Source organism: Macaca thibetana, chromosome 12, assembly GCF_024542745.1.
Source record: "Macaca thibetana thibetana isolate TM-01 chromosome 12, ASM2454274v1, whole genome shotgun sequence".
Lineage (NCBI taxonomy): Eukaryota > Metazoa > Chordata > Mammalia > Primates > Cercopithecidae > Macaca > Macaca thibetana.
The window spans coordinates 33,169,519-33,188,769 of NC_065589.1; the positions used below are offsets into that span (position 1 = coordinate 33,169,519).

Sequence of the window (19,251 nt, forward strand, 5' to 3'; positions counted from 1 at the left end):
TCATAGTCAAAGTGAAGGTTCCTTCCCCACTGCAAAAAAGATTTCTCCCAATACCATTTTGTTATTTTTGTCAGGTTTAAGATTCCCTTGATGTTGCTGGGATAGAGGACAAAAAACAAAAAAACAAAAACTAAAAAGGTTGATTTTTCCTTTTTTTTTTTTTTTTTTTTTTTTGAGATGGAGTCTCACTCTGTCACCCAGGCTGGAGTGCAGTGGCATGATCTCAGCTCACTGAAAGTTCCACCTCCCAGGTTCATGCCATTCTCCTGCCTCAGCCTCCTGAGTAGCTGGGACTACAGGCGCCCACCACCATGCCTAGCTAATTTTGTTTTTGTATTTTTAGTAGAGACAGGGCTTCACCATGTTAGCCAGGATGCTCTTGATCTCCTAACCTCGTGATCCGCCCACCTCGGCCTTCCAAAGTGCTGGGATTACAGGTGTGAGCCACCATGCCAGGCCTGTTTTTTTTCCTTTTTAAAAAAAGACACAAGCATTTAGAATGAAAGCTTTTAGAGAGACAGACTTCATGGATTTATGACACAATTGTTTAAACAAGTACAAAATAAAACTTGATCTCACATTTTCATACAGTACTAAAGCAAAATTTCAATGCTGTTTTTTACAGAGAAGTACATTGAAAGAAAAACATATCATTCTAAACTGACCTTAAATCTTTAAAATACATGCGTGGTATCTAAAGAAACCTGACACAATCCTAAAATACAGAAACAGATACAAAATAGTTTTGAATATTTTCCAAATGTTCTATTACCCAACATGTTGGTTTAAGACAGCAGTGATGAAGTAAAAGGAAGTGTTGTATTCTAAGAAGATTTATGAATACTATACAGCATTGCAAAATGAATATCTGAGTATGCCTCATTTTATTGCACTTTGCTTTACTGCACTTCACACATATTGCACTTCTCACAAATTGAAGATTTGTGGTAACTCATTGACCAAGTCCATCAGTGCCACTTTTCCAACAGCATGTGCTCACTGTTTCTGTGTCACTGTTTCTGGCTATTCCCCTATTTCTCTCTCTCTTCTTAGGTTTCCCTATTCCCTGAGACAAAACAATATTTTAATTAAGCCAATTTATAACTCTACCATGACTTTTAAATGTTAAAGTGAAATAAAGAGTTACATATCTGTCACTTTAAATCAAAAACTAGGAATGACCAAGTTTAGTGAGGCAGGCATGTTGAAAACTGAAATAGGCCAAGATCTAGGCCTCTTTCACCAAACAGCCAAATTGTGAACGCAAATGAAAAGTTCTCAGAGGAAATTAAAAGTACTACTCCAGAAAACACACAAATGATAAGAAAGTTGAAAAGCCTTATTGTTGATATGGAAAAAGTTTCAGTGGTCTGGATAGAAGACCAAACTATCCACAACATTCCCTTAAGCCAAAGCCTAATCCAGAAAAAGGCCCTAGCTCTTTTGAATTCTATGAAGCCTAAGAGAGGTAAAGAAGCTGCAGAAGAAAAGCTGGAAGCTAGCAGAGGTTGGTTCATGAGGTTTAAGGAAAGAAGCCATCTTCATAATATAAAAGTGAAAGGTGAAGCAACAGATACTAGTGGAGAAGATGCCATAAGTTCTCTAGAAGATCTAGCTAAAATCTTTGATGAAGACAGCTACACTACACAAGAGATTGTTAATGCAGATAAAACAACCTTTTATTGGAAGAAGATCCTATCTAGGACTTTCATAGCTAGAGAGGAAAGTCAATGCCTAGTTTCACAGCTTCAAAGGACAGGCTGACTCTCCTGCTACAGGGTAATGCAGCAGTGACTTGATATTGAAGTCAATGCTCATTTACCATTGCAAAAATCCTAGGGCCCTTAAAATGATGCTAAATCTACTCTGCCTTTGCTCTGTAAATGGAACAGCCTGGATGATGTAAATGGAAAGCCGGGATGATAGCATATCTGTTTACAGTATGGTTTGTTTACTCACTATTTTAAGCCTACTGTTGAGACCCACTGCTCAGAAAAAAAGTTTTCTTTTAAAAGGTTACTGCTCATTGACAAAGCACCTGGTCACCCAAAAGCTCTAATGGAGAGGTACAAGGAGATCCATGTTGTCTTTATGCCTGCTAATACAACATGCATTTTGCAGCCCATGAACCAAGGAGTAATTTTGACTTTCAAGTCTTATTTAAGAAATGCATTTCATAAGAGTGTAGCTGCCACAGATTATGCATCTTCTGATGGATCTGGGCAAAGTAAATTGAAAATTTTCTGGAAAAATTTCACTATCCTAGATGCCATTAAGAACATTTATGATTCATGGTAGGAGGTCAAAATATTAACACTAACAGGATTTTAAAAGAAGTATTAACTTAATTCCAACCCTCACAGATGACTTTGAGGGATTTAAGACTTCATTGAAGAATTAATATTCTGCAGATGTGGTGGAAATAGAAAAAGAACTAGCATTAAAAGTGAAGCCTGAAGATGTAACTGGATTGCTGTGATCTCATAAGAAAACCTTAACAGAAGAGTTGCACCTTATGAATGAGCAAAAGAGTGGTTTCTTGAGATAAAATCTACTCCTGGTAAAGATGCTATGAACACTGTCAAGATGACAACAAAGGATTTAGAATATTACATAAACTAAGCTGATGAGCCAGAGGCAAGGTTTGAGTGGATTGACTCCAAATTTGATGTTCTGTAGTTACAATGCTATCAAACAGCATTGCATGTTACAGAGATACCTTTCACGAAAGGAAGAAACAACCAATGTGGTAAACTTCATTGTTTTCTTATTTTAAGAAATTGCCACAGTCACCACAACCTTCAGCAACCACTACCCTGATCAGTCAACAGTCATCAACATTGAAGCAAGACCCTTCATCAGCAACACTATGACTTGGAGAAAGCTTAAATGATCATTATGGCCGGGCGCGGGTGGCTCATGCCTGTAATCCCAGCACTTTGGGAGGCCGAGGTGGGCGGATCACCTGAGGTTAGGAGTTCAAGACCAGCCTGGCCAATATGGTGAAACCTCATCTCTACAAAAATACAAAACTTAGCTGCGCATGATGACAGGTGCCTGCAATCCCAGCTACTCAGGAGGCTGAGGCAGGAGAATCGCTTGAACCCAGGAGGCAAAAGTTGTAGTGAGCCGCGATCGTGCCATTACACTCCAGCCTGGTTGACAGAGTAAAACTCTGTCTCCAAAATAAATAAATAAATAAAATAAATCATTAGTATTTTTAGCAATAAACTACTTTTTAAGGTATGTACTTTTTAGACATATTATTGCACACTCAATAGACCACAGTATAGTGTAACATAACTATTATATGCACTGGAAAACACAAAATTCATGTGACCTGCTTTATTGTGGCAGCTAGAACTAAACCCGCAGTATCTCCAAGGTACGTCTGTATAATGAAAACAGTAGACTGAGGATATCAAGAGCAAATATATTTTGAAAATGCTCAATGCATTTCTTAAGTGCATTAGACACTTTGGTGTATTTAGGACTATCATTTAACAACCCTATATATGTTTAATCAATGACATGAACATCAGATAAAGTTCTGTTTTTGTTTTGTTTTGTTTTGTTTTGAGACGGTGTCATGCTCAGTCATGCAGAATGGAGTGCAATGGCACGACCTTGGCTCACTGAACCTCCACCTCTCAGGTTCAAGCAATTCTCCCACCTCAGTCTCCTGAGTAGCTGGGATTACAAGCGCGTGCCACAACGCTTGGCTAATTTTTGTATTTTGAGTAGAGATGGGGTTTCACCATGTTGGTCAGAATAGTCTCGAACTCCTGACCTCATGGTCCGCCTGCCTGGGCCTCCCAAAGTGCTGGGATTACAGGCATGAGCGACCATGCCTGGCCAGTGCTATGATTTCCATTAATTTTTTAATGGAGACAATATCCAGAAATGCATTATATAAATGCTAAAATATGAAATTTACCTTTTTTACTTTCCGTAAAATATCATCTAACTTTTCCTCAGACCTATAATTATGGAAAGAAAGTGGTCACTACATATTTCTATTTTATCTAAATTCAAGCTCACAGTAACAGATTCTGGGCAAAATCCGCTACTGTAAACTTCATGACTTTTTTTTTTTTTTTTTGACAACGTCTCTCTCTGTCACCCAGGCTGGAGTGTAGTGGCATAATCACAGCTCACTGCAGCCTGGACCTCTCAGGCTCAAGCAACCCTCCTGCCTTAGCCTCCTAAGTAGCCAGGACTACAGGCACATGCCACTACGCCTGGCTAGTTTTTTTTTTTATTTTTCGTAGAGATGGGGTCTCACTATGTTACCCAGGCTGTTCTTGAATTCCTAGGCTCAAGCAATCCTCCTGACTTGGTCTCCCAAAGTGCTGGGATTATAGAAATGAGCCACCTCAGCCAGCACTAATGTGACTTTTATGTGGTTTCAGCAATAAAACAAATGAGTCTTACATGAATTTGTCAATAACAAATTTGTGCTATTCCATCATCACTGACATAAAAAAGCAGATTGTTAATTTTAAAAATTGATATTTACTAGTAAGTGTAAATATAATTAATTAGAAATATAATTCAATTATATAATTGAACATTCATTCAAGTGATAATTATAATAAAAGACAACCCATGAAGTCTTTGCTCCTAAAAATTAAGCACTAGTTTTCAGTTATTCTTTAGAGAATAGTCCTTTAGGAACTTTCTATTTAATACTCAAATGAGCATCTCATTGAAATTGGCCAAATTGACTTCATTTTCCTAGACTTTAGATAGATACTCAGCATAGAGAGTATTCATTTTCTTCAGAAAATACTAGTTGCATTAAATGATTAATTCAGCTGTTCTGACTCATGTCATAAATTAGGTCAAAAGAGTGGCCAAATTGTGAAGGAGCAGAGGTAAATATATAATTAATTAGACCCAACAATTCACTACCTACAGAATGCATTCACAACAATTACAGAAATGCAATTCCATTAATATTTAATACGTTATTTACTTTGGTCTTTATACTTGGCATTTTATAAGAACAGAAACAATCTGCATATTTTAAGGTAACCTTAAAAACAATCTCCAAAGTGACAATGATTCTGGACAACTGCAAGATCAGCAGATCAAATAAACACAAGGTTTAGAGAAAAATTAAAATGTTAGTCCAGAATATCATAAATTATGGAAATGATATTGCATTCTGCCTTAAACATCAAGATCACACAGAAAAGATGTGTTTCATTCTAATATTTTTTGAAAAACCAGTTATTATATAAGTATAGTGTTTAATTAAAAGTTAATAAAACTAGTAATCTGTACTAGATTCTAAAAGACAAGATGGAAACCACTGATTATTTTTCCCGAACTTACAAGCAACAGTGATATTATTTGTTAACTACTCTAATCTATATATATTTAAGTTAACTAATTCACATCCTTTTCATTGAACAAACTTTAGGGTATTCAATGACAGATTTGATTAAATCAGTGTCATCAGTGTTAGGAAAAATGCTTGTTTTTTTCAGCATCTCGATTTCACCATGTGTTTTTATTAACTGCAGAGGCAGAAGGGGATAATATGGAGGTTTGATACGTATTTTCATCCAAAGTGTACCAGGCGTTAGCCTTCATCTTTTCCAATATGTACCACATTTTTCCAAAACCAATTTATTACTGTTCTATTTATACCCAGAGTCATACACAGAGGAAAAAAAAAAAGTACTCTTCTGTCCGTTTGCTCTGACCCACTGATTTCTTGAATTGTGTCTTATTTCAACTTGATGAAAAAAAAATAGCAGACATTAAGCTCACTTCATCATTATTATTTTGCTAAAAAACATTTGAGAAACTTGAGCCAATGATATAAATATGGAATATGAACCAACGATATAAAATAGCAAAATTTCACTAACTCTTTTAACCTTTAAAGTCAGTCACCACAAAGTTCATGAATCTAAAATATTAACCTACTCTGACATTTCTCTCCCTTCTCTAAATATTATTTTCAAGTTTCAGTTCATTTATTTCATTATATCATAAATTGTATTAACCATTTGTAAAGTATTTAACAGAGATAATATTCATAGGCACGAATCCAAAAATGCAAAGTCTCCTCAGCAAAAAATAACCAACAGATTTCTGTGTGAAGACACAGCCAAAGATGGTGTGCATGGATGATCAAAATATTCTACAGTGATGTTCAAGTGAGACAAACTTGGTTCAATCTGCCTGACTGTGACTCTGGGTAAGTTACTTAACCTTGGTGAGCTGGAAACTATTATCTACCTGAAGATCAGCGATAGTCATATGCATTGTATTGGGCATAGGTGCCAAACATCAAATATTGTTGATATTATTATTTCTGTGCTTATTAATGCTTCTATGAGCAACAGAATAAAAAGGAAATTAACATAGTAATGCTGCTTCTTGATAAAATGTATTAAAGGCTGAATCTGAGGAGGATGAAGGAAATAATAAGTGACATATACAAGAATATCAGTGAGAGAGTCTTTGCTGTAAGTCCAGGATTTATTAGAATCACCCCATGACTATGTCAGACCTACAAAATGAGTTGACTCAATTACAAACCAAATATTAAAAGAATGGCTACTAGTTTCTCAATACTGTGCTAAATAATGATGGAGGCTGTAATACAATCACATAAACAAAACTCGTGTATGGACAGAAAGAGAGTACAATTTACACATACACCTGTAATTACTTTCTAATTAACTGCATTATCCAGAAAATCATACAATTTATCTTTCATTAGGATTGGATGAAAGTTTCTGGTGCATTTAACCATTTTACCTAAATATAGTCTCAGTACAGAAATTCTGAATTTTTATTTTTTTCTTAATTATGCTAATTGCCTTATTGATTTGCACATAAGCCTATCGAGGTATAAATTAATTCAACTCACATGGGAAATTGATTGTGTGTTTCTTTCAGTGATTCTTGTAGTTTTGGGGGTCTCAAAAACTACTATAGTATAGTAACATCAAAGATCACTGATCACAGATCACTATAACAGATACAATAAATAATGTAAAAGTTTGAAATATTGTGAAAATTACCAAAATGTGACACAGAGACACAAAGTGAGCTCATGCTGTTGAAAAAATGGTGCTGAAAGATTTGCCTAATGTAAGTGTGCCACAGACCTTCGATGTCTAAAACGTGCATTATCTGTGAAGCACAATAAAGCAAAAATAACAAAGTGAAGCACAACAAAATTAGGTATGCCTGTATACTCTTATGCAGAAAAAAATCCTATAAAACACACGCCCCCACTGCTGTGAGCTATCCTTATAGTACGTACACACACAATGAACATATTCAGTGAGGAAACACTGGTTCGACGCAACCCAATAGGATGGAAATTGAAACAAAGGGTGAAGATGAAAACTTCTGTCTTGGATAAACCTAAATTTATGTTCTGTCTGCCCACTTAGTGCTTAGATATTTCACAGGTTTATGAAAAAAAAAAACTATCATATTTTAAAATTTCTTTAGATTAACAAGTAACTAAATTTAAGACACAAAGTGAGGCTCTGAAATAGCTTCATATTCTATTAGTTAAAATTTTAGTGAGGGATCCACCATGTCTTGTCTCACCATCACCCAAGACACAGAAGTGGCTTCTGTTCACCAGACTCTGGAATCATGTGAGAAGCTGCTGGATTCCACAGTGCCCAATAAACAGCTCTCACCTGACTGACAAAGAGTTGCGTGGTGTGTGGAGGGCAGTTCCAAGGTCAACAAACAACATTTTGTTTGGAAGACTGCTCTGACTGAAGAAGAGTCAAGAAAATCCTTTCAAGCTATTTATAGTATAAAGAAGTTGGGTAAAAGTATACATTTCTGAGCAAAATTTACCTTTCTGTCTACCTGGGCTCTCCAAAATTTGGAAACTATTCAGGAGTATTATTATTTTATGGCAATATAGTCATTTGCATAAGTTCAGTTTGTTTTCTTTTGTAACAGGACACAATTGGAGACACTATTATATCAGTTTAATTCTGGCCTTGTAATTTATTAATGGAGTCTAAAACTACAAACTTCCTCAAAATGGATTGACCCTACTGTTTTCTAATTGTTTGTTTTAAAGCTTTCTTTTTATTTCACAGCCATTGATCAGCTTTCTTCTGCAGAAAAAAAAAAAAAAAAGACACTTTGCAAGACTGCAAGGCAAGGCTTCACTGAACCAAGCATTCAATGGCTGAAAAATATATTTATGAGGGATGAAAAGATGCTAAGGAGGACATGGGCATCTCTGAAGTAGTGAAAAGTGTTCTTAAAGCTTTGCAGGGATCAAAGACCTGTCTACCACAATGTACAACATTTATAATTCTAAGTGATCCTTGGAAATGTTATGGTTATACAGTGAAGTTGTCCAGGATAAGTAGGGAAGCACATTTTATCGGCATCAAGGGTGTGAATCCTTAGAAAAAATGAAATACAAAGAACAAAGTGAGCACATGCCACAATTTGGATGAATCTTGAAAACATGTTAGCTGAAAGAATCCAGTCACCAATGTCCACATACTGTATCATTCCATTTCTATAAATATCCAGAATAGACAAATCTATAGAGACAGAAAGTAGATTACTAGTTGCTTCAGACTGGGGTGGGAGAGAGGAGAAGGGAGGACATGAAAGGGTGGAGAGGTAGTAGTCAGAAGACACTAGGAGATTTCTTTCTGAAGTAATAAAAATGTTCTAAAATTGACTGTGGCAATGGTTGCACATATCTGTTAATATACTAAAAACCACTGGATTGTATAACTTAAATGAGTGAATTATATGGTATATGAATTATATCCCAATAAAGCTGTTAAAAAAATGTATGTATTCCATTTTTGGGATGATGGCAGGCAGGGTACATGACCTTGAAATTTCATGTTTCATGAGTATTTCTTCCTGTCTTTGCAGACTAACTTTAAAACTCCTATTTCAGGTCAGTGATTCCGTTAAATTTTGAATTGTAACTCTTGTACAAGTTGTGACAATTGAGATATTCTGATTATATAATTCTTTGTTCTATGTGAATAAAACTGAAGTCCAGCTTAATTAAAAGGAAAAATGTTGACAGAATCAAGAGCTCAGAATACTTCTAAGTCAGAAGTTAGTTTGAATATTTGACATATTTATAGACCTGGTTTATATAGAGCAATTTAGAAGGGCTAAGCAATGTTACCTTGGTACAATAATTTGAAGACCTCCAGAAAATACTGCCTCCCACCCACCCCCATACACAACAGTTTCCTCCAGTATGTTAGACTACTACCATAACCCCCTGGCAAATGACTAAATCACAGACCATGTGGCAGCGAAGAGTAAGAATTAGAATGAGACAATCAGTGAGCTGGATTTCCTATTTCTCTATTTATCCAAGTGGCCTTGGGCAAAACCATTAACTTCTCTTAACTCTGACTCTTTATCTGTAAAATGGATATCCTAACAGTAACCAACTTGTTGTAAGGGCTAAATAAGATAACACCAGGAGATAGATTAGCCAGTGCTGGACACATACTCAAGAAATGTTGACTGTACTAATGGCAAACTAACAAAAGGTCTCACATCAGTTACTTGCAGGGCTCAGGAATAATCAAGTTGGTCTATGCTTGAAGGTGGAGGTTCTGAGCACTTTTGCAGGTCTTGGTATCTTGCATAGCCCTTTGGGGTAGCCAGGCGGCTGGACAGCCCTTTGGAGCCAGGTCTCTTGGGATGCCCTAGTTCCTTCAGCCAGCACTCAGGTCCCATTCCCTCCAACTGGGCATGGTTCCTGCTCTCACTCTCCTTGTGTTAATAAAATTCATGGAAAGACCTATCTTCGCTTTGTCAACTCTCTTACCTAGACCAGCTCCCCTCACCCCTATCTCATCCTAGTTGTCCCAGGAATGGTTTTGGTCTTCCAGCACCTCTCCTGTCCTCTTTGAGGGTGGCATCACATCGATGTCCCTAACACAGACAGATTTAGATCCTCACTGAACCCCTAGAACAATGAGACAATTTTGCATATCTGAACCAGAATCATAAGTATGCCTTGAGCATAAACATTGCTTTTGTTTCAAAGGGCTGTATCCTATTAAAAAATAATTCCTCATGTCTTAGAAATTTTTCATACAACTAAAGGCCGGAAGGAAGTTTGCCAAAATGCATACTGTAGCTGCATCTGGATGGTAGAATCATGGGATCTGTATTTCTTTCTGTTTCTTTATACTGTTCTGTACTTTCTAAAATGTTTGTACTGAAAACAGAGCAATTAGGAAACCAGAAAAAACAATATTTAAAAACATAGCCTGTAATTCCAGCACTTTGGGAGGCCAAGGCAGGCAGATCACCTGAGGTCAGGAGTTCAAGATCAGCCTGGCCAACAGGGTGAAACTCCATCTTTACTAAATATACAAAAATTAGCCAGGCATGGTGGTGGGCACCTGTAATCCCAGCTACTTGGGAGGCTGAGGCAGGAGAATCGCTTGAACCTGGGAGGCAGAGGTTGCAGTGAGCTGAGACCATGCCATTGTACTCTATCCTGGGTGATGAGCAAAACCCTATCTGAAAAATAAAAAATAAAAATAAATTAAAAATAAGAATAATAAAAACATACCTTGGCTGGGGAAATGGGGGCAGTAGAGAAGAATAATGAGAAAGTAAAATTGCACTTATTTTTCAAAGCTTGGTTTTGAAGTGGTACAAAGGGGAATGCATTGTGGACCACTTGAAGAAAAAAGAAAAGATCTGAAGGGAGAGTGCTTGTGTCAGGGTGGTGGGGAGGAGTAGGCAAATCCCAGCTATTTCATGAGTTCACCAGGCAGCAGGCTAAGCCTAGTTTTTAAGATACATGAAAATCACCACTCAGTTCATTGGTGAAAAATTCATCAAATGTGTTGGCTAATTAAAATAATCAACCAATTAAATCAAAATGTGAAATGCAAATAGCCTGTACAACTAGTCCACATTGATTTCTATGCAGAGGAACAGGAGGTTATTTTGTGGTCTTGAATTCTAGGAGGCCAGCTTAAAAAGGAGAGAAGAGACTTAGTGAGACAACACTAAAGGCAGGGTCATCGAAACATGGCCAGTTCCACATTTAAGAATCTGTGAGATTAGGCACATGGTCATCATAGTATACTTTAGAGGGTAGGCTCTGGATTTCTGACTGTCTCAACTTGAATCCAGGCCCAGCCAGCTGTAAGCTATGAGACCCTGGGGAAATTGTTTAACTTGACCAATCTCAGTTACATCATCTTTAAGATAGGGATAACAATATTACCTAGGTTTTGGAACTGCGAAAGGATTCAATGAAATAACACATGGTAAGGGCTTAACACTTAGCATTAGGCATGTGATAAAGAAAATGAGGATGATGAAGAAGAGTGTATATGAAATAAACAGATCCTGGAACATATAAGAGCTGAAGTCCTGTTTTCATTTTCATTTTTTCTTCCTCCTCCTCTTCTTCTTTTTTTTCCCCTGAGACTGGCTCTCCCTCTGCCACACAGGCTGGTGTGTAGTGGCGCTATCACAGCTCTCTGCAGCCTCCACCTCCCAGACTCAAGTGATCCTCCTGCTTCAGCCTCCTGAATAGTTGGGACTACAAACACAGCTACCATGCCTGGCTAATTTTTTTTTATGTTTTGTAGAGATGGGGTCTCACTATATTGCCCAGGCTGGTCTCAAAATTTCGGACTCATGCAATCCCGCCACCTCAGCCTCCCATAGTACTGGGATTTCATGCGTGAGCCACTATGCCTGGCTGAAGTCCTGTTTTCTAACTAGCCAAAGTGAGGAAACAATCAACATTTATATTATAGTATTTCAGAAAACACTAGTTAAAGACATCTTTTCTCAATAAGATCCTGCCCTTAGGAGTCTAAGATTGGTTGCATAAAAGTACCCTAATTTGGTCAATGCCCAATACCATTTGTACCTGAATAATTAAGCTCACTTAAATTTAACATTAAAAACAAAAAGAGGAACTGTCTGTAAAAGTAGCTTATATCAGCAATCCATATATCCCAAACATCATTATTTGAATTTCAAAATTCAGTTAACATAACAAATGTTTTAAACTACTGTAAAGTACACTGACAAATAAGCCATATGAGCCAAAGATTAAATAACTCAAGGGTATTGAAGGTAAATTTTCCTCAGCTTCTGGCTCATTATTCTCAAGGTTGACACGCATAAATTTGGCAAACACTCATTTAATTATTTTATAACTTATTTTATGAAAGTCTGATTCAGCCTCATAAAAAAAGTGTTTCTATTTTCTTTACTCTAGCAATCAAATGTAATAACCACTAAATGGCATTACACATGCTTTCTCAAATTAAATGACAAATTTAGAAGACTATGCTATTAAATAATGAGGAAAAGTTTCTGCAAGATAAAGAGTAGACGTTTGAGGACACAGAATACAGACAAAACAAGCCCACAACACAAGGACAGTCAGGTGCAATAAGAACTTAGAAATAAAGAGAGAGACATTATCTTTTCTTTCCTCTTTCATTTCTTTTTCTCTTTCATTTTCCTTATAAAGAAAAAATACTATTTGGAATATCCCATCTATCATGTCACTGAATTTGCTTAATAAAATGTTGGCCACTAATCAGAAATTAAACACAGCAAAGGCATGAGATGGTTTAAAATAGTCTACAAATAATAAAAGCATTTCACAGCATTGGCGAAAATAGTGGACTTTGTATTTGTATTTCATTCATTCGATCAGCAGCTAAATATACTGTTTGTAACGTGGAGAATCTAAAGATGAATGAAACAAATTGAACACAGTGCTAATAAATACTGAGAAGCAACTAGGAAACAGAACAATATGGGAGAAAAGACATATTTTGCAACCCAACAGACATGGGTCAAAATTCAACTCTATTTGTTATTATCTATGTGACCTTGAGCAAGCTAACCAATTCTAATTTTCAGACCCTTCAACTACAAAAAAGGTGAATACCTATATTACTGGATGCTTATAAAAAAATAATAATACATATCGGGAACCTTGCATGCTGCATGGAACCTCATAAATATTTGTTCTCTTATAAATACAAATTAGTAGAATTTATGTTTTAATTCAAGCTGAGAAAAATACACAACCTCATGAATAGCAGACAACTTTAAAATCTCAAATTAAATAATTTACAAGAGATATTTAATTTCCTGTCTATATTTGTCCCATAATCATGTAACTGAACAGTGAACATTCACTGCAGCACTAATAATCTGCACTTCCTCCTCTGATTAACAAATAAATAGGGCTAATTCTCATGCAGCAGAAGCTAAAAATTGTCCTTCATTATCAATTCTCTCCTTCTTCTTAAGTAAAAGAATCCTCAAATGTTAGTTGGGCACATGTTTACTTTTAATAATGACTACATATCATCTATATAGCAAAGTACGATGAAATAACTAAGGTCTGGTCAATGGGATGTGACAACAAGAAGTATGTGTGACTAGTCAGAAATATGTGTAAAGGGAGAGGTCACGCCCATCTCTGCATTTTTCCCTCCTGCTATCTGGGATGCATATGTGATAAGACAGTGGGGGCAGAAGCAGCCATCTTGGAAACAAAATGGAAGTTGCATGTTGAGGACAGCAGGGCAAAAATACAGAGAGCATCTGGGTCCTTGATGATAATGGAGCACTATGTTAAACTTGAGTTGGCTTAAGTTACTGTTATTTTAAATGTTTTGTAATTCTTCCTCATGTGGCAAAATTAAATATACCTAAGGAAAACTGTGCTCTCAATACTCATAGAATTATTGAGTTTGTTTCTCCTCTACAGTCATTAATGGGGCGGGGGGCAGGAAGAAGAAAGAAAAGAAAATGTTGGGCTATAACAAATGACTTCAGCAGTCAAGATGTGAGTAATTGGTCTAGGACAGATGGGAGTACAATTAAAGGTTATGGCCAAAATGAGAAATAAATAGCTTATAGGTACTTAGTGACATATGTATTTGCTCAAAGTATTTATTGCTTCTCTATGGACCATTTTTCATCTTGCTGATGCCCTTTAGTGAATGATGAACCTGCTTGCCTCCCACTTATTTTTAGAATAATTATAAAGGGATTTTAGGAGACCTGGTGTCATTATAAGACTGGATATGTCAATAAGTAACATTTGTGGTGATCAGACCCATATATTTTTTTCTTGAAGAGTTGCTTTAATGGACTTAACAGTAACATGGATGATTTCCATAGGAGATATATGCTTTTCTCACTTACACCCAGTAATGTTCCTCACCTGACAGGTTCAGTTACTATCTCTTTATCAAAGCACACATACAAGTGCTTGTTAAGAAGTTTACTTATTCATGTTAGTTGATGTACAATGCATTAATTATAAGTTGGTTTTGACTGAATGCCTTGCTAATTTATAATCTTGACAACAATAGCCTTTGTCTTCCTAAACTTGCTTACTTCTTTTCAAATTGGAATGCCCTTGTTGCTCTAATATTGCAAGCAAGGAAGCTTTAGTGTCCGCTCCACCACATTTGATAACTGTTGCTGCTTCATCCACACCACCAGTTTTTTCTTTCTAACTAAAATCCTTGTCAGTTCTAATCTGTACTACAGCAAACTCCATTTGAGAGACAAGTAGCACCTCCTCATTCTCAGTTCAGACACAAAGTTCTTAAGGAAATATAATTAATTGGTCTTCCCCAGAGAAAAAGGCTAGATATGTCATTATGCTTTTTAAAATGTGAAAAAATGGTTGAGGATATATATACACATACACACACATATATATATATACATACATACATATATATACACATATATATACACATGTGTGTATATATATAGTCCTAAGATGACATGGGCTTAGCTATCCTTCCAGGTCCTCTATTGAGAAAGAACCCAAGTTCTGGTGCTCTTTCAGCTATAGTGAAAGGTCTGGGGACTAGAAGCCAAGCATTCAAAAGGCTGAACTGTCAATATGTTAACCAAATTATAACAAGTTAAGAATGAAATGTGGCACCTGAAATATTTTCCTATAAATGACAGAAGTAGTTTTAATAAAAAAGCAAATATAAAATTCTATTGCTATTTTATCAATTAAAGCAGATTTAGTACATAAAAATTTTAAAGTGAGCAACTATTCCTGTCTTTCTCTAAAACAGAATTACATAGAATTTCCAAGAAAGAAGACTATATAATATCTATGTAATATTTCCCATTCCAAAGTAGTTTAATTTTTAGCTTTACATACAATTACTGATTTTGAGTATTTGTCCTGAAGAACTGTGGTTCACCTACAACAGGTTCTAGGGTTGAATTTATGTATATACCATGTGGGAAGTTTGGGGGGATGAAGGGAGTAGGTATACACTTAAAAAAAATGGGAATTTCAGCCCAGTCTTCTAGAAACTTGAATTTGCCTATTTTCCAGGGTGGGTTGGGGGGAAAATGGCTTCTACCTTGCAAGATTCTACAGGGACACATAATCTATGCCTACCATGCCCATAATTTAGTAAATAAATGTTAAGCCCCTGCATTAACTTAGAGAGAGAACTTTGTATAATATGAATCTTTTTTGATCTCCCGAAGAAATATACTCAGAGAAATTACAGGGATTTTGAAAGGTTAAAAACAAAACCAGGAGGCAATCTATATATTCTCACTGATTCTCAAACTTCAGCATCAGAATTACTTGGAAGACTTGACAAAACACAGGTTGCCGAGCTGCAGCCACACATTTCTGATTCACTAGGTCTGGGGTGGGGCCCAAAGATTTAAATTTCTAACAAGTACCCAGGTGATGCCGATGGTGCTGGTTCAGGGGACACTCTGAGAACCACTGTCCTTCATGAAGCAAAGGCATAAAGAAGCCAAATTAGAAGCTCAGCCCTCACCTCTAAGAGGGCATAGCCACACATGGTGTCACACTAAGCACCTGAGAAAGATCTAGAAGAGATGGTTCCTTAATCAAGAATGTAACCTCATTGTTGTGAAGAAAGCTGCTAGTGGGAAGGGAATTGTGGCAAGTGGTGAGAAAGAAGAGAGGTGGAGTACATGGCTGTGAGGGGAAGACCAGAGAACAGTAGGCATCGCTGTATGCATGAAAATAGTGACTAGATTCATATTCATTGAACAGACAGTATTGAGCAACTATGATGTGCCAAAAACTCGGCTAGATGTTAGGGACTCATCAGCGATCAAAACAGAAAATGTTCCTGCTCTATGAACATTCTAGTTAGGTGAAACAATAATTAATTGTACAAAAAAATATAAAACATATCAGATATATCAGTAATATAGAAATGCTATGGAGAAAAATACAGGGTAGAGTAGGTGAGGATTAAGTGTTCTTTTTTATTTCTACACAGGGTGATACAGGAAGGATGTCCACCAGATATCACACTAAGAACTGCCACAAGAAAATGAAGCAATTCTAATGTGTAACTTTGCAATCACTTTTCCCCCAGATGCCAGGATTAGTATAAAGAGCTCCAGATAGTGAGGGTGCGGAATTAATAAAAGTCCATCTGCCTGCAGCTCTGTCCTATTCATATATTCACAAGTCTCCTGGTTTAATTAAGTAATTCTGTGACAGAAGAAAAAGTGTTTGTTGTTTTTGTAGTCGGTCAGTTTTACAGATTCCCTGCTATATTCCATCCATAGATCTGCCATGGAGGATCAAGCTTAGGAAAGACATTTGTATATCTTACATCTCAGGTATGAAATGAAACTTTTCTAACACATGATGACCATCATCAGAAAACAGGGATGCTGTTAGATTTAGTTACAGTTCTTATTATAGCAGCACTTCCTTCTTTCACTTTCAGGGTGGCAGAAAACAGGACTTAGGTCAGCTAATACTTCTGCAAGGATCTAGTATGAAAATAATCTAGTTAGAAGACACTGTTTGGTTGGTTTTCAATGATCCAAGGAAAGATTTGCTGCCAGGGAGAATCCTTGCTCTTTTACATTTATAAATGCATATATCCTAAGCAAATGCTCACATATTTTACCCAAATAAATCTAGAGTGCTCTAAAAGGAAGGAAGGAAGGAAGGAAGGAAGGAAGGAAGGAAGGAAGGAAGGAAGGAAGGAAGGGAGGAAGGGAGGAAGGGAGGAAGGGAGGAAGGGAGGAAGGGAGGAAGGGAGGAAGGGAGGAAGGGAGGAAGGGAGGAAGGGAGGAAGGGAGGAAGGGAGGAAGGGAGAGAGAGAGGGAGAGAGGGAGGGAGGGAGGGAGGGAGGGAAACAGACAAACCAAAAAATGAAAGCCTCCCACTCCTGTACTTCTCTCTATGTGCTCATATGTGGATATTAATTTTATATTCTTTAAATTGGACTTCCCTCCACTTTCAGAATTCTCAGGCACTCGGACACTTAGTGAAATATGCTATTTACTTTTGTATATTATTACTATTTAATCTCTTAATTTTCTGCATTTTCATGAGGTCACTTCCTAGACTCCTAGTTTCCTCTTTTAAACCACAGCTGCATCAAGCTGACTATGCTCAAAAGAATAGGACTTACGAAAAAAATAGGCATTGCTAATCCACTGCTAGTTGAAAATACTTTCTAAGTTATCAGACCTTCTTTAAAAAGCCCATGATATGCTTCATTATGTAAACAAACCTCCTCTGTGTTGCTTTTTAAGCTTGAAAATATCAAAATCATGACATGACATAAGAAGAATTCTATTTTGACAAAATGAAAAGCACAAAAATTCTTCTACCCAGAAAAAAAAGAAACAGAATGTAATGGGGAAAAATAAATGCAAAAATAGAATTGGCTAGAAACCAGCAACCACAAGAAAAGAAATATGACAGGAAATGGAACTAATCAGTTACTATAGTGAAGAGTTTTTTCCCCAGACTTTCTTAGGAGAAAAAAAGAAATTGTAAAGAAATGTAGAAACTAAGAGTTTGGACAAAGTTATTTATATAATCTTGAACAATACAAAATTCCCTGTGAATGTATACGTTTTTTGAAAGGACAATGGAGTTTTTATTTAGTGGAATTTTGAAAGTTTATCTTCTTTGGGATTCTTCTGGTAAAGCTTTAGTTAGAAGGGTTGGAGCTTTTGAGGAGTAATGTCTATATAATTACGCTATGATATCTTTTTCCAGAGGCAGAATTATCTTCATATCTAATTCAAGGCCTCTCGAAGGCTCAGTCCCTTCAGGAATGGGTTTGCTTTGGCAGAACCCTCTTCAGCTCAGCAACAGACACTGCCAACAGATTAGCCTTCCGTGAATAACAATTCTTCATACACTGCAAAATTTTTCACATGAAAATTGCTTCTTTGGGTTATTCTCCCATTACAACTTACTTTTATTATCGGGTTATTTTGGTATAGACTATATCAATTTTTTTCAGCTGTTTTACACATAGATAAAATTAGAAGATGTCATTTCTAAATATAGATATGAAAAATTAATCTCTATATTAAAAACAAATTTAGAAATAATTGTCATTTATTTGCTAGTTGTTTTGTGACTCTAAGTTTTTAAAAAATTAGTAGCTAATTCACTTAACACAAGTCATTTACAAAATGTTTGACAACCTCTGAGCATATCTGCTGAGATAGTAGATAGAGAATAGTCTTTATTTAATTTCTAATATCGTAGTGGAAAAAATATGGATAAAAGCTAGAATGCATATTAAAACTCATATGGCTCATCTCCATTTAATTTATATACAAGAAAGCCCAGGTCTCAAAATTTGACTTTCCTTATTCAAGGTAACACAGCTACTTGGCAGACAAGACAAAAATTGAAACCAGGTCTCTGGATCCCAAGGAACACTGATGGTCCCTAATTATCATGGGGTAAGAGAGATCCACCAGCAACTAAATAACAAACACAACAGGTAATGAATTGAAAAAAATTGATACTAACTTTTTTCATACCCTGTTGTAATCCATAGAAGCTTATTCATAAATAAATTAGTGAATGTCTGGAAATTCAATTGAACCACCATTTCCCAATGTTCAGACAAGACAGAAAGACTGAAAAGAGGATGAATGATGAAAAGGTTCCTGAGTCAAAGTTATTTATTGAATTTTTCTTTTTCCCGCTCTATTATTGTACACATATAATAATGAAAGTTGATGAATGTATACTTTATGCAAGCATATTACATATATTACCTGGTAACATATTATACTGTATAGTGTATTGCATGTATGACCTTATTTATTTCCTTTTATTGCTATTATCTTAATGTTTAATCTCACGTTTTGAGGCTAACGTAGCAATTATCATAAAGCTAAGAACCAGCATTTGAAACCAAATCTAAATGATTCCAA

At 36.2% G+C, this 19,251-nt stretch overlaps 1 protein-coding gene and 1 pseudogene across 2 annotated transcripts in view; one reads left to right on the forward strand and one right to left on the reverse strand.

The window, feature by feature from the left end:
• The window catches only part of MAP2 (microtubule associated protein 2), a 310,528-nt gene that overhangs the window by 191,435 nt on the left and 99,842 nt on the right, over window positions 1-19,251 (reverse strand). The window lies entirely within an intron of this gene.
• On the forward strand, window positions 1,112-3,086 carry LOC126933088 (tigger transposable element-derived protein 1-like; annotated as a pseudogene).